This window comes from Macrobrachium nipponense, chromosome 9 (assembly GCF_015104395.2).
Source record: "Macrobrachium nipponense isolate FS-2020 chromosome 9, ASM1510439v2, whole genome shotgun sequence".
NCBI lineage: Eukaryota > Metazoa > Arthropoda > Malacostraca > Decapoda > Palaemonidae > Macrobrachium > Macrobrachium nipponense.
The window spans coordinates 99,928,052-99,945,551 of NC_061110.1; positions in this window are offsets into that span (position 1 = coordinate 99,928,052).

A 17,500-nucleotide genomic window follows, 5' to 3' on the forward strand; every position below is an offset into this window, starting at 1 on the left:
TAAATACCTCCTAACTAAAAGTTATGTTTATAAACGGCCTTGTAACTTATTCTTCCAGTCCAGAAATATGTGAGTGTTCTTCTCCCCTCTTATGGCCTTTGCAAATGAAACACTTTTTACAAATGTCCTCTCCCGCATTCTTTCCGTGCGATCAGACTACCTGGAAACCCTCTAATCCCTCATTTCATCTCTTCTAATACTTGTTATAAGCTCTAGATATTTTTACTTTTCCACCTTTTCTATCCTTTCCATGAAAACAAATCAATATTACGCTAAATATACCACACAAGTAGTTCATCTCAACGGCTCCAATTTTGGTTTCCATTAAATATTGGCATTTGACTTCTATAAAGGTAAAATCGCTCATCAGTCCATTTATGCATCTAGCTTTGACTTCGGTAGACAAGCTGACTCATAAAAATCTTCCTCAACACCTCCCGGACACCTCTCAGTAGTGTACACACTATAATAAACAATGCAATTCTATGTATACATATGCATAAATCATAGATATACGTTATATCTAGAATGGCACAATTCGTAAGATGCGGAGGTGCATGTATATTCCCCGTGGACTAAACTTCTAACCAAGGTCCTTTAAATATACTCGGAGAGGTCGGCTCATCAGTGAGCTACGCGCATGTGGGCGGAGCTTTCGTGACGTTAAGTTTCGGAGACGGTGGCCGAGGTTTGACCTGACTAAAGGTAGTCTTACTTGGTCCTGTCACGTTTATTAACTTCCCAGCATGCCTTCCATTTTTGCTGTATTTGGATGTCATAGTAATAGCAAAATGACCATTAATTAGGGTATTCGATATTTTTTTTAGTTTCCCAAAAGAAGAAAAAACGAAGAAGAAATGGATGCATGCTTGCAAATGCGCAGACGATGTTTACTGGAAGCATGCTCTTCTCCAGAAGTCTCTGTTCAAGAAATTATTGCACAGCCTGAAGAGAGTTCTGAACAAAATACAATTAACAAGTAGAGGAAGTGGAAGAGCTAAAGAAAAAAATAGAGCATTTGGAAAAGACCGATCAAGAACTGAAACTGGTTAATTTGGAAATGGAAGTGACAGAACCTAAGTTCACATTAACATAAATAAACAAGTTATTTCAACCTGTGCTAAGTCACACAGATAATGCTCTCATAAACCAATAAGCTTGTCAGTCAATGGCGCGATGAAGACATATCGTCAGCTTTCACTCTCAGTAGCATGAGCACCAAAAGCTATTCATATTTGCGAACTAAAAGAGGATTTCCTCTGCCATCAAAAAGTACAAAGAACAAACGAGCGCAAAATCTGAAATGTGAGCCGGTTATTTTTCATATGGTTCTGTCACTGATGAAGGCAAAATAAAAAACTATGACGGAAATACAAAAACTTGCCGTTATTTCAGTTGATGAAATGAATATTGGTAGTAAGTGGAGTTATGACAAAGGGATGGACGTTTTGTATGAACCTCATGATAAAGTGTTCAAGTGGTTAAGAGGTTTTATGGGAAGCTGGAAGCAACTCATATACTACCAATATGATGACTGATATTATTATAAATGTTGAAAAAGCTCGCTTTGCCGTTGAGGCAATTGTCCATGATCTTGGACCTAATAATTTGCGGGTTTGGAAGAATTCGGGATGATCCCCTTTACCCTGAGAAAGTCACTTTTAACAAAAAACCCATGTGCTGACAGGAATGTCTTCTTATTTGCTGATGCTCCCATTTGGTAAAGTTAATTGGCAATCATTTTCTGGACCACGGATTTCTTATGGAAAATGGAAACAGTGATCTGATGCCTGTGTCCTGTGAAATGCTAATGAAAACCGTATCAGAGTATGCCTTAGCATATAAAATTAATGACATATCAATGTAAGTGGCTTACAAAGACAGCGTGGTAAAGTATGCTGTACAGCTACTTACAAAGTCTATTACTAAGGCATTGTATTTTTTAGGAGAAAGGGCCTTACTAGAGAGCAACAATTGGAAGGAAACTGCCGATTTTATAGCTACAGTGAATGAATGGTTCGATGTCATGAATTCCTCTATGATGTTCGGTGACATAAAAGCCCGCAATGCATTTGGGATAAATTTGGATAGCCAGAAAAGGGCTTTACAAAAAATGGTCGATGCTATGCTGGGAATAAGGGTAAAAAACCCAAAATTGAATTGTCTTTACAAATTCTAAAAAGTTGTAATATTATCTTGTCACTCAATGATTGGGCTACATAACATGCTAAAACAGTCATGACATTTCTTTTTTTTATGACACGGAGATTAATTCAAGACTGTCTTGAAAGTTTTTTGGATGCATCAGGCAAGATGAGGGGTTCTCATGATCATCCAATGCCGTTAATTTTAAATATAGATTGAAAAACTTTTTTCTAGGTTGGGATATTGAAACTTGACCCGTTATCCATGAAATGGTATCATCTGGACGTGATGGAAACGGACATGATAAATCTTTCCATGACAGGGAACTGGCCTTTGAAATATGTATGAGAAACATCATTTTTACAGACCTGGAATTTGACGTGGATCTTAAGAATGACGAAATGTTCTCTGAGGAAATAGAATTTGCTAAATGTCAGAAATCAGGAGACACCACGGGATCTGTTATCGAGGAAGAGTCCATAAAATATATCGGTGGATATGTAGTGAAAAAGTTTTCCTTTAAATATCCAAATATAGGGTACATTGTTAACAGCAAGACGTCAGAGACATGGGTCCATTATATAGCGAAGGAAAACATTATGCACCATCAGACGACCTTTTTTCTAAACTGAAAATTTGTGAGTAGAAATTTTTACAGCAATTCATGGCTATGGTCTTAGACCAGGAACGGAATGCATAAAAACAATGGCTGCTGAAATGAAATCTGCTGTCGCTGGTGTTGCTGACGAGGTTGTGGAATTTTTTGCCAAAATATCAGTGTGTTTTAGAATGCGGCACCTTAACAACATTATCGACGAGTAAAAAGAAACAGAGGACTTGCAGGACTACAGTACGAAAACCCATGAAAACAACAACTTATTTTTTCCCCTCAGGGTCCACACCTGGCTCGGTGAGAAACAAACTCATGCATATATCAATGCCTTCACCATTAAACTGTCATCTTTGTTCTGTTAATCTGTTAGAATTGAAATGAGAGTTCATTGTACCAAAACAACTTTCTCTATGTTAATCCTTAACTCGTTGTATAGGATTTAGTACCAAGGACAACTTTCTCTACGTTAATCCATACCTCCTTGGTTAGGGATAAGTGACGATCAATACATTACAGTATTTGTGTTCCCTTGAAAGGTACCTCTATTCCTTATGACTTTTTGTTAAGAAGCATCAGATTATTATGAAACTTTGAAGTATGGTCTTTCATAAGGAACATCTGTACTTTAAGTAAAACAAAATAAAAATATTTATACATTAAGAAGTATTTTTTTGGAAAGGTATCCTTGCATCGTGTTACTACGTATACCTGTCAGAGTCAGTGCTGTCAGGGGAGACTGTTCGTAGCGTGACGTCATGCGCAGAGGGAACGTATTTTCGCTCGCTGATGAGCCGACCTCTCCCAGTATATTTAAAGGACCTTGCTTCTAACTAATATCTTGAATAAGTTAAATGAGATTTTTAATATCTAAACACTTCCTCCTCGCAAATATGATGAATTAACTTTCATCTTCGCTAAATGAAATATAGATTAAAAGACAATCCTTTCATTGTTGAATTACGATGTCTTTGATAAAAATTCCAGTTTCTTTAAAGAACGTTCCAAGGTACATTTAGTTACGACCACCAACAGGAGGATATTTCCTTCTATATTAGTAGATTCACATCAAAGGTGAATCTGATTTCTAGGGCAGTCCCTTACAACCCTCCTGATTGGCTGTTGATAAGCCAGTCACAGGACTGGAAACTCTCATTCTCTCGGGAGAGTTCACATGGGTACGATCTATGTTCTCGAGAGACTGATAGTTCCCAGACCTGTGATTGGCTTATTAACAGCCAATCAGGAGCGTCGTTAGGGACTGGCCTAGACATACGATGCACCGTTGATGTGAATCTACTATAGTGGCTCAGTGACATAAGAAAAATACGTTTGACGACCAGAGCCAAGAATGGCAAGAAAATAATGCCGAGCAGCTTATGAATTCCTAAGAAGGAGAGCAGAAATGCCTGAGTATTTCCATGGAAATGTGGCTTTAGAGAACTATACAAGGAGAAACGCACAAATGCTTCGATGTATAACGTTTAAATATGAGGTTAGTAATCATTCTGCAAATATGAAGCGCGTTTTAAAACCTATGTCATAAAATGTGACTCGAGCCAAATATCTTGGATCTCGATGAAAATTTCCCTATATTATTTCAGGTTTGAGTCGGTTTTTTATTAAAATCATTCTGACAGTTTTTAAGTTTTCCACTGATCGCACATTTATAAAAAGTTCCTTTTTTTTTTAATTAGAAAGATGTCTATACCTATTGCAGTAGTTTGTCGGCTCACTTTATTTCTGTTATAAATAAATATATAGTTTCCTATTGCGAATGTATAAGTAAATTCTATCGATTTTGAATATATCTCTCATTTATGTTAACAGATTTATATTGTTATCCGATGATAGGTAAATGTTACTTAGAGCTAAATACCTTTAACAGTTGCAGCGCAAAATCCATTATTATTATGTAAATGGAAAACAAACTCCATCACTGGGAAACTTGTTGCCACTGGCGCAACCATTAATAACGGTGTTCTCTTTTGAAGACTGAACTTCCGGAATTTCCAATCAGGACTGAAAAAAAAAAAAACTCGCTCGCAGTTTTTGGTTGAGTTCTGGAGAAGTTTTAAAATGGCTAACGTCCGGTGATTAAGTGAAGTGCTCGAAAAATATTTATAATTTCGTTTGTAAACGTGATGGTGTTTTACCTGGAGGACTGACATAGAAGAATTTATCGACATTCGCAGGAAACTGAATTAATATTAAATTTAATTTAGAAGAGAATGCGGTAAAACGGTAAAATGGTGAAAATGAAATTAAACAACATGAGGGGACATAATGCCTTTAGGTCACTGTGAATAAAAATAGACGTTAATCTGTCGAGATGATAATTAATCTGCAGAATCTCAGTTGACGGTAAAGTCAGTAATATATATATATATATATATATATATATATATATATATATATAATATATATATATAGTATATATATATATATATATATAGTATATAGATATAGATATAGATATTATATATATATAGATATATATAGATATATATACATAGATAATGTATATGATAGGATATATATGATATATATATATATTATATATCTATAGATATAATAAATATACATATATATATGGGGGTAGATAGATATATAGATAGATATATAACATATATATATAGATAGATATGATATATGATTAGATATATATATATAGTATATAGATAATATATATATAGATGATATATAGATATATTATAGATAGATATGATAGATATAGAATAGAGATATATATAATACGATATATAGAATGATAGCTATAATGAGATATATCTAGATGAGATATATATAGATAGATATAGTCGATATATAGATATAGCGATATAGAATAGCGATATATAGATCGATGGATAGAAATAATATAGATATATAGATATATAGAGAGTAAGAGAGATATATATAGATATATTAGATATATAGAGATCGAGATATAGATCGAGAGAGAGATATATATATATATATATATAGAGAATATATATATAGATATATATAGTAGATATAGATTAGAGATATATAGTATATATATATACTATATCTATATATATAAAGAAAGTATATATAGATATAGATATAGATTATATATAGAGATATATATATATATATAGATGATATAGATATATAGGTATAATACAGATACTATATATATAGAGTATATATACATATATAGAAGATATAGATATATATGATATATATATATATATATATATATATATATATATATATATATATAGGATATATAGGAGATATTATATATATATAGATATATATATATATATATATATATATATATATATGAATATATATACAATAGATATAATATATATATATAATATATACATATACATATATATCTAGATATAGATATATATATTATATATATAGATATATAAATATATATAATTATATAAGGATATATATCTATTATACTATCTATATATATATAGATAGAGATAGATATATATATATCATATATATATATATATAGGATATAGAGATATATATACAATATATACATATATATAGAATAGATATATATATACTATATATATATATATATATATATATATATATCATAGTATATATATATATATCTATATATATAAATATATATATATATATATATAGATATAAGATGATATATATATATATATATATATATATATATATATATATACTATCTATATATATATGTATATATAATTATAAATATATACATATATATATATATATATATATATATAGATATATATATATATATATATATATATATATATATATATATATATATTATACTACCCTGTCACCAAAACATTTCAGATATATGGATTGTGCTTAAACAGCTTTGTGTTTGCAGTTAAAATGTAAGGTAATGAGAATAAGAAAATATTTCTTCTGATTTCAATTCCCAGCAGAAAAAAAACTTTTTTGTGACTATTTTAGTAAGTCAGGAAATCACTCAAGATTAAGAAAATAATAAGAATAAGAAAATATTTCTTCTGATTTCAGTTCAGCAGAAAAAAAAAATTTGTGTCTGTATTTAGCAAGTAAGGAAATCCCTCAAGATTCTTGACTTACAAAAAAAAATTATAAAAATGTATGAAAAAATGCAATATTCTTCACCTTTTTTTATTTTTTTAGAAACCGCTCTCTCTCTCTCTCTCTCTCTCTCTCTCTCTAAAGAAAAAAAATATTCTTCATCTCAAATACTGCAGGAATTTGCATCTTGGATGCTTTATCAAAAGCATAATGTTGACTTCATTTATGTAAATGCCCTCAAGAAAGCGCCTGAAGATCTAAGACAGGATAAAAAAAAACGAGGCTTATGCATTTCTAAGTAGGTTTAGGCACGTGCTAGTGTATTTGCATGTAAATACCTAAAGGGAAAAAAAAACACTTGCAAGGATTATTATTTCTATTATCATTGCATGTAAACACCTAAAGAGAAAAAAGCACTTGTAAGGATTATTATTATTATTGTTGTTATTATTATTATTATTATTATATTATTAGTTATTATTTTATTGATTATTCTTATTAGTTTATTATTGATTGTTATTTATTATTATTAATATTATTATTATTTATTGTTATTATTCAGTTTATTATTATTATTATTATTATTATTATTATTATCATTATTATTATTACTTATTAGTTATTGCATGAAAATACCTGAAGATAAAAAACATTTGTAAGGATTATTATTATTATTATTTATTTATTATTTTTTTTTTTTGCTCTATCACAGTCCTCTAATTTGACTGGGTGGTATTTATAGTGTGGGGTTCCGGGTTGCATCCTGCCTCCATATCATTATTATTATTATTATTATTATTATATTATTATTATTATTATTATTATTATTATTATTATTACAAAGAGCACAAAGAAAAACAATACATTGATAAGGTAGTTGTTAAGATAATAGGAATGACCCAATCTGACACAGGAAAGACTCTCACAGGTATTCGGAAAAAAGAAAGGACTCCATAGTAGGCTATAAATTAATATAATTGCTCAACTACTTCCCGTCATTTCGTCTCCTAACTCCACATTCCACCAACCATATCTGTCGTTATTACCGTAGTTAAACTTCTTGGACTTTCTCATCAGAAATTCTAATCTCAAACGTATCCTGAAGGATGGTTGTTATTCATTAAAATTAAAGAGAGAAAACGCTATAGTAGATTCACATCATCCGTGCATCCGATGTCTAGGCCAGTCCCTTATGACGCTCCTGATTAACTGTTGATAAACCACTCACAAGGCTGGAAACTCTCAGTCTCTCTCGAGAGTTCACATAGGTAGGATCTATGCTCCACCTCTCCTGAGGGATACTTTTGAAAGCCGTATCCCTCAGGAGCGGTGGAATACATCCTACCTATGTGAACTCTCGAGAGAGACTGAGAGTTTCCAGCCCTGTGACTGACTTATCAACGGCCAATCAGGAGCGTCGTAAGGGACTGGCGTAGACATCATATCCACGGGTGATGTGAATCTACTATAGTAGTTTATAAAGATAATTCCACCCCGGTGAAGAAATGCCAAACTTAAATGAATGAAAATTCCATAGATGCCGAGAAGCATGATGAAACATTTTAGGTATGCATTTTCGATTCGAAATATTTTCATTTGGATTTGTTCACAAATAGACAACAAGGTTCTCATCTACCGTTGTGCGTTGTTACACGGAAAGAAAATATATATGAGCAATTACTGCCAGGAAATAACTTGGCGAAAACCACTTTCAACTCTCAGCTCTGGTTGTGGAGAGAGTTCCTTCGGGTACATTGGTCTTTGGAAGTTTAAGAATGTGCTCTCGACTCGAACACTTTACATTTACCCACTGTCCAGCTTTGCTTTAAAAGCCTTTGTATCCTGTGAAAAACAGAGATAAATGGAGAACCATTACTAAGATGCTACGATTTAAAGGCGGAGAATGAGAAGAAAAGGAAGAATAGGCGAGGAGAAGATAGAATGTCTTTCAGAACTACTGAGGAACATCTCACAAGGACTTGATTCCTAGACTCACGTCCAAGGTTCTTAATTTAACTTGGGTTCGAGACATATATAAGAAAATCTCTGAATTTTGCAACGAAGGAAATGTATTCACAATGAACTGAGGGCCTTTCGTTTCTACTCGGCCATTAATATGAAGATAGGTATTCAAACGGTATCGATACACCTGACATGGACAGAGAGAGAGAGAGAGAGAGAGAGAGAGAGAGAGTCAAAATATTATACTCCTTGGAAAAATGCTTTTTACCCAAATATTAGGGGTCAGTTGTTACATAACTGTCCTTTTAGGAGAGAGAGAGAGAGAGAGAGAGAGAGAGAGAGAGAGAGAGAGAGAGATTGTCTCATTACTTCCAAGTCAAAATATTATGCTCCTTTGAAAATAATTATCAAACACAAAGTTTAGTATTAAGCTATTACGTAACTGTCGTATTAGGAAAATGAGACCTTACCTTACCTTACAGACCTTACATCGTGTTCGGGTTGCCCCAGGTCCCTCAGTGTGAGGCACCTCTAATGTCTACCAGAGAGTCGCTAGTACATCTTCCAGTATATTTTGCATCTTCCAATCTTGGATGGTCTGGGATGCAGCTGAGATATTTGTCGAGCTTATTCTGAAACACATCTACGCTCACTCCTGATATATTCCTCAGATGAGCTGGCAACGCATTGAATAGACGCTGCATTATCGATGCTGGTGCGTGGTGGATTAATGTCCTGTGTGCTTTCCTTATTTTTCCTGGTATGGTTTTGGGCACTATTAACCTACCTCTGCTTGCTCTTTCTGATATTTTTAGCTCCACGATGTTTTCTGCTATTCCTTCTATCTGTTTCCATGCCTGAATTATCATGTAGATTTCTCTTCTCCTTTCTAGACTATATCATTTTAATGATTGTAGTCTTTCCCAGTAGTCAAGGTCCTTAACTTCTTCTATTCTAGCTGTAAAGGATCTTTGTACACTCTCTATTTGTGCAATATCCTTTTGATAGTGTGGGTACCATATCATATTGCAATATTCAAGTGGACTACGAACATATGTTTTATAAAGCATAATCATGTGTTCAGCTTTTCTTGCTTTGAAGTGCCGTAACAACATTCCCATTTTTGCTTTACATTTTGCCAATAGAATTGCTATTTGATCATTGCATAACATGTTCCTATTCATCATCACACCAAGGTCTTTAACTGCTTCCTTATTCGTGATTGTCTCATTATTAGGTCCCCTATATGCATATAGCTTTCCTTCTCTGTCTCCATAATTTATTGATTCAAATTTATCAGAGTTAAATACCATCCTATTTACCTCTGCCCAATCATATACTTTGTTATGGTCTCTTTGTAGTGCATTCCTATCTTCATCACAAGTAATTTCTCTACTTATTCTTGTGTCATCGGCGAAACTACTCACTACCGAGTCCTTAACATTACTGTCTATGTCTGCAATCATAATAACAAACAGTATTGCAGCTAACACCGTACCTTTTGGCACACCGGATATTACCTTAGCTTCATCCAATTTCTCATCGTTTGCAATAACTATCTGTTTTCTGTTGCGTAAAAATTCTTTTAACCATCTTCCTACTTTATCCACGATATTGTGTTTTCTAATTTTCTTCGCTAATATATTATGGTCTACCTTGTCAAAAGCTTTTGCAAAGTCTAGATAAACCACATCTGTTTCATTTCCGTTTTTCATATTTTTGTATATGTTCTCACGGTGGACTAACAGTTGGGTTTGTGTACTTTTTCCGGGTACGAAACCAGTTGTTTCCTTATATTATACAAATTTTTTATTTTTTAATTAAAATGTTTTATAATATTTTTCTTCATTACCCTTTCATACACTTTCATAATATGTGATGTTAGACTCACAGGCCAATAATTACTTGCCTCTAGTCTTGATTCCACTTTTGAAAGTAGGGTAATATATCTAATTTGTGCTTCATCATAAATCTTGCCTGTATCTACACTTTGTCTTAATAATATTGCAAGTGGCTTTGCGATGGTATGAACTACTTTCTTTAACAAAATAGTAGGATCACCATCAGGACCTGTAGCAGCTCCATTTTTAATTTCATTAATAGCCTGCACAATATCAGCTTCATTAATATCTATGTCAGCTAAATATTCACTATTTTCGTCTATTACTTCTATATCATTATCCTCATTATCAATTCTAGGGGTGAATTCTCTCTTATATTTGTTCTGCCGACATGTTGCATATTTTCCTTTTCCTTTTTTTTCATTTTATTCGTTAATCTCCCTTCAATTCTTAGAGGGCCTATTTCTATTCTTCTCTTATTCATCTTTTTCGCGTACGAGTATAATAGTTTTGGGTTTTGCTTGATATTTACTTGGGTTTTTTCTCCCAAGTCCCGTTTTTCATTTTCTTTTGATTGTATAATCTTTTGTTCTGCATTTTCTATTTTCCTTTTTAGTTCTATAACTTTCCATGCATTTTTTTCTTTTGCAAGACCATTTTTCCACTTTCTGATTTTCCGGAACAAGATCCTTCTGTCTCTTGGTATGCATGACTGATGTTTACTTTCTTCTTCGGTATATATTTATCCACTATTTTCTCTAATATTTTATATAGTATCTCCGTATTTACTCTTATGTCATCACTTACGAAAATGTTATTCCAATCTTTGTTTAATTCTTCATTTATTTCTGACCATTTTATATTTTTACTGTAGAAGTTGTATTTTCCATATCCTTCCCACTTTTTCATTTCTTGCTTATCTCTGTTTTCACTTGCTTTGGAATGGACTGTTAATTCTATGACATTATGGTCTGAAATACTCGCATTATAAACTATTATTTTTTTAACATAATTCACCTCATTCACAAATACTAGGTCTAAAGTATTTTCCTTTCTTGTTGGCAGGTGATTTATTTGTTGAATGTTGTATTCTAGTAGCATATCTAATAGCTTTTCAAATTGCCTCTTATCTTCTGCACTACTATTACTCTCTTTTTTATATGTATAAATACAACCACAATCTCCTATTCATTCTTTCCAGTCTACGAAAGTATAGTTAAAGTCTCCAGATAGGAGAATAGTCCAGTTCTTGTGATTTTTACATATATCATCCAATTTTTCTATTATTATGACAAACACTTTTTACTATTAGGGGGTCTATATATTACTATGTTCATTAATTTTTCAGATTCAAATTCTACCGCTATTAGTTCACATTCTGAGTTACTATATTTCTCATATATTTTTCCTTGTTTTTTGTCTTTTCCATATATTGCAGTTCCCCCTTGATTCCTTTTTTTCTATCTGATCTATAAGTTTGGAACCCTTTTATTTGATCATCATTCCCAGTCTCTTGGGAATACCAGGTTTCACTTATATTCATTATATCTATTTTCTTTTCGATTTGGGTTAGTTCTTCTAAGTACTCTATTTTTCTTTTTGAGTTACTCATAACTAAACCCTGCGCATTCATCACTATGACGGTTTGCGAGTTTTCTCCATCATTTAATATGAGTAATAATAAGGATTTTCCCATGTCTCTTTCCTGTTCTGGTATGTTGTTCTTTTCTTCATTTCCAGAAATTCTGACATTAAAAAACCCAACTTTTCCATAATATTTGATCTCCCTTCATCATAATTATTCATTTTGTCTGAATCTGCAATTTTATCCGTATCTGCAATATCCTCTTGCATCATAAATACAGTTCTTATCTCTTGAGTTGTATCTTGGAGCTGACGGTTGGAAATATTTTGTGACACACCATATCGCGTTGATGGCTTGGTTTTTTCTTTCACCTGATATTCTTTGTTCCTCTCTTTATTTGTTTCTTTCTTATTATGGATTTTATTATTTGATTGATTATTTATTTGATTTTGATTCATGGCTACAGGGTGCATATATTTACATTTTTTTTCGAACTTACATCTTTTTCCTTCTTTTAGGTTTTTGCATATTTTTGGATGTAGATCTCTGCAATCATCCTCATAGCCATCTAGGTATGCACATTTACCATATATTTCATAGTTGTGACATACCTTAGGATGTTTGGAATAACATCTTTCTCCGAATCTGCAATTGCCTCTTTTCAAAAGGTTGCAGACTTTGTCTTTCTTGTCTATTTTTCCTCTTTCCCATCATTGTTCAAATCTGGGTAGAGCCTCTTCGGGATTTTCTTTTGTGTTGTCATGTCGTAATTTATTTCTTCGTATGTATGCTGCTTGATTGCCTCATATGTAGTATCAATGAGTCTCTCTGCATCCATACTTTTATCTTGTTCTTTGTTTTCCTTATTTGTTTCTGTCATTTCAGTTTTGTTTACTTCTTTTCTGTATTCCTCTTCTTCTTCATCCTCTTCCTCTTCTTCTTCATCCTCAACTATTTGTACATTCAGTCTTGATTTAATAACATTGTCTATCCATGATAGACATGTTGAGCAAAATATTCTGGTATCTTTTCTCACATCTTGCATTACCTCAGCACATTGTGAATGGGTCGGAATGTTGCATGCAGCACATTTTCTGATTAGGTTTTGTGGATTAACTATGCTATACCACACCTTACACAGTTTGCATGCTTTTGGCATTCTTTTTCCTATTGCATCAATTAGGATATTTACAATGTTCACCTTATTCATTTTCTTTGTCGGAATATGTTGATTGATGTATATTTTCTTTATGAGAGAGAGAGAGAATAATCATAGCAGTAAATAGCACCATCAAATAAGTCAATGCTGAAATTGGGAACTGTGGCACTGTGATGGGGCATAATGCTGCATGTGTTAAGCAATAGATACTGGTACTACCCATTAACAACAGGGCATATCGCATTACTAGGAAACGCGGGCCAAGCGATGTTCGTCCCCATATTCGTTCTCTCGTATGACCTGATATTGCCACGGCCTATCCACTTGAAAAAAAATATTCAGTTTTCTATTTGCCGCCATTACGTTACACGTAGCGTTATAGGCGCATAAGAGCCGTTCCCGCACATTATTAAAACACATAAATATGGTTCGCAATTAGCAACGCAAGGGCACAAAAGAAAAAAAAAAAAAAAAAAAAAGGAAAAGTTACATGCTCCTGATTATAGTGTTCATCGTGAACTGTATAACTGCACGCCGGAGGCATTCACAAAGGCTCTGGCAGATATTAATTTCAGAGTTTCATAAATATGTAAATAAGTTTTGTCGACGTGGTAGGAAAAAGGATTTTTTTTTTTTTCATGTTGATGAAGCATTTTGATCAGTTGCGAATACGTCATGAATTTCCTTGGCCAGGAATTTATTTGTCATGAATTATACCTAGGCATCTGATGACGGCTTACTACAGTAGATTCACATCAACCGTGCATCCGATGTCTAGGCCAGTCCCTTACGACGCTCCTGATTGGTTGTTGATAAGCCAATTACAGGGATGGAAACTCTCAGTCTCTCTCGAGAGTTCACATAGGCAAGATGTATGTTTCACCTCTCCTCGGGGATACTTTTTAAAGACGTATCTCTAGAGCCATGTGATTGGCTTATCAACAACCAATCAGGAGCGTCGTAAGGGACTGGCTTAGACATCGGATGCACGGTCGATGTGAATCTACTATAGTATGAATGTGATGATCACGACATCCTGTCAAAAATATGAGAGCATTCTTACATTAAAACATAATGTCATTGATATACACACTGGTGGTAAAGGAAAATTCTCATTTCACTTTTTTTTTTTTTTTACAAAATAAAACCAGAATCTGTTTTTTTTTTACAAAAAGGAACCAGAATCAATCTGTTTTTTTTTTTACAAAATGGAACCAGAATCATTTTTTTTTTTTTTTTTTTTTTACAAAATAAAACCAGAATCTGTTTCAGTTTTCTACCTTTCCTCTCACGAATCGTAATCGTTCTTGATTAGTTAACTGATACCACATCTGGGATATTTTAACCATTAAACTTAACAAAAGATAAGAATTATGAGTCATCAACTAATAAATATAATCTCACTGCCAAAAAAGAATTGACATGAATTAATAGCACGTTTAGTTATCATTTGTGAAAGACCATACATGCGCGTAGATATATAATATATATATATATATATATATATATATATATATATATATATATATATATATATATATATATATATATATATATATATATATATATGTGTGTGTGTGTGTGTGTGTGTGTGTGTGTGTGTGTGCGAGCGCTAACGTTAAGGGACAGGACACGTCTTGGGTGCCCTTCCTTATAGTGCATACAATCATGAAGAAGAAAGATTAAACTGATTGAATATTACGACGAAGACGAGCGAGTTTCCCATCATGAAGCGTTGTATAAACAATTGGATGTTAATCGAAGAAAAACATGACCATGAACCGGATAAACATTAGCTTGAATCGATATTATTCCAGTCGTTATTTTAACTTTCTCTCGAACAGGAAACAAAATAAAGTGCGCATAGCTGAAAATTGGCAATCACAATGAGTATGTTATTAAAGAAATTTGTTATCATTGTCTGTTTCTCATGTCACGAGCTGGAAACATTCCATCTTGGACTCATCTACGTGATTTAAGTGGATGAATTTGAAGTTTGTAGTTAATCGCTGCGTTTCTACACATAAAATTAGATAGATTGAAGACAGTGACCTTTAGCCTTCCACGATTTCAGATTATTACAGAGAGAGAGAGAGAGAGAGAGAGAGAGAGAGAGGAGGAGAGAGGAGAAGAGAGAGAGAGAGAGAGAATAGAGAGAGAGAGAGAGAGAGAGGAGAGTGGGAGAGAGAGAGAGAGAGAGTGGAGGAGAGAGAGGAAAGGAAGAGAGAGAGAGACGAGAGAGAGAGAGAGAAGGAGGAGAGAGATGAGAGAGAAGAGAAAGGGGGAAAGAATAGAGAGAGAGGAGAGAGAGAAGAGGGAGAGAGAGAGAGAGGAAAGGGGGGAAAATAGTGAGGAGAGCGAAGCAGAGAGAGAAGAGAGAGAGAGAGAGGAGAGGAGAAGGAAAGAGGAAAGTGGAGAATAGAGAGAGAGAGAGAGAGAGAGAGAGAGAGAGAGAGAAGAGGAAAAGGGAAAATAGAAAACAGAGAGAGAGAGGAGAAAGAAGGGCATAGTGGAGAATAGAATACAGAGAGAGAGAGAGAGAGAGAGAAGAGGAAAGGGGAAAATAGAAGACAAAGAGAGAGAGAGAGAGAGAGAGAGAGAGAGAGAGAGAGAGAGAGAGAGAGAGAGGAGAAAGAAGGGCATAGTGGAGAATAGAATACAGAGAGAGAGAGAGAGAGAGAGAGAGAGAGAGAGAGAGAGAGAGAGAGAGAGAGAGATCCTGAACCATAACCTTTTTTATTCTCCGAAAGGTTGGCATCGCTCGGAGATGCAAACTCAGCAGATTCTCTCGACTTGCCAACGTTTTGTGATGTCTCATGAAGCCATGAAATACGAGGCAATAAAATTGCTCTCCGGGTTATTTAATGCAAACTGATAAGGAAAGAATTATTGGCCCCTCGCGTTTTGTATCATCAACGGCACAGATGTGCTCGCTGGGTTGAAGAATGCAATTATGCAATTTCACAACTTTAGTCTCCCCTCTCGTCCGGTAGGGTTACGCGCGTGAAATTTTATGGGGAAAATTTTTATTTCGTCTCTGTTGGTTTCGATAACTTGTTATTAATATCAAAATATTGCCATATCGTTTGTTATTTTATTTATCATTAATATTAATATGCATGTATATATATTTATATATATACATATATACATATACATATATATATATATATATATATATATATATATATATATATATATATATATATATAGTATATATATATATATATATATATATATATATATATATACTATATATATATATATTTTTTCTATATAATATATTATATTCGTAATATATATATATAGTATATATATATATATATATATATATATATATATATATATATATATATATATTAATATATATATATATATATATATTATAAGTATATGTATGTATATATACGTGTATGTACCTGTATATAAACTATTTTCCAAGATTTACAGTATTATGTAGTCGTAGTACGGGGAACTTCCTAACAAAAAAAAAATAATAATTTGAATAGACAGATTTCTATCAATTTGTTCTTTTCTTACGACTGGAAGGAAAAATTAGCCTAAATTTAGGCAAACCAAGAAAAAGAGAGGAGAAAAATATATTTTACTCTACAACTGAAGAGGATATCTGCAGGGAATAAAATATTTTCCAAAAAATACGAAACCGACGAACGCAAAGAGATGAGAGATTCTGTGAAATGGAAAGAAAGAAAGTCTAATAGGAATTTAAACCAACCACCCATTCATTAAAAAGAAGGGGGGAGGGGCCGATTTCAGAACCGAACTTCTGTAATGATATTGGGAAGAGCTGCAATGCAGTAAAAGATACATTGAAGTTAAATGAATTGGAAAATCAATGTTTCATGTAGTGTATCCAATTCCCATCATATATATATTTAATAATAGAATAGATATCTAAACATTGTTCAGTTAGAAAGGAAGAGTTGACAGTTTCACTATGATGTAATTAGCAAGGGCAAATTTACTCAATGGAAGCGAGACTTAGTTATAGAGAAAATTATTCTAGGATAAAAAAAAAAATGAAGAATGAAGTCGCAGAATTGTCAAGTCGTGTTGGTGAGTGTAGGAAAGAAATAAGAATTAAGACAGTAGCATTTTGTGAGATGAACCCCCCCCCCTGCCAC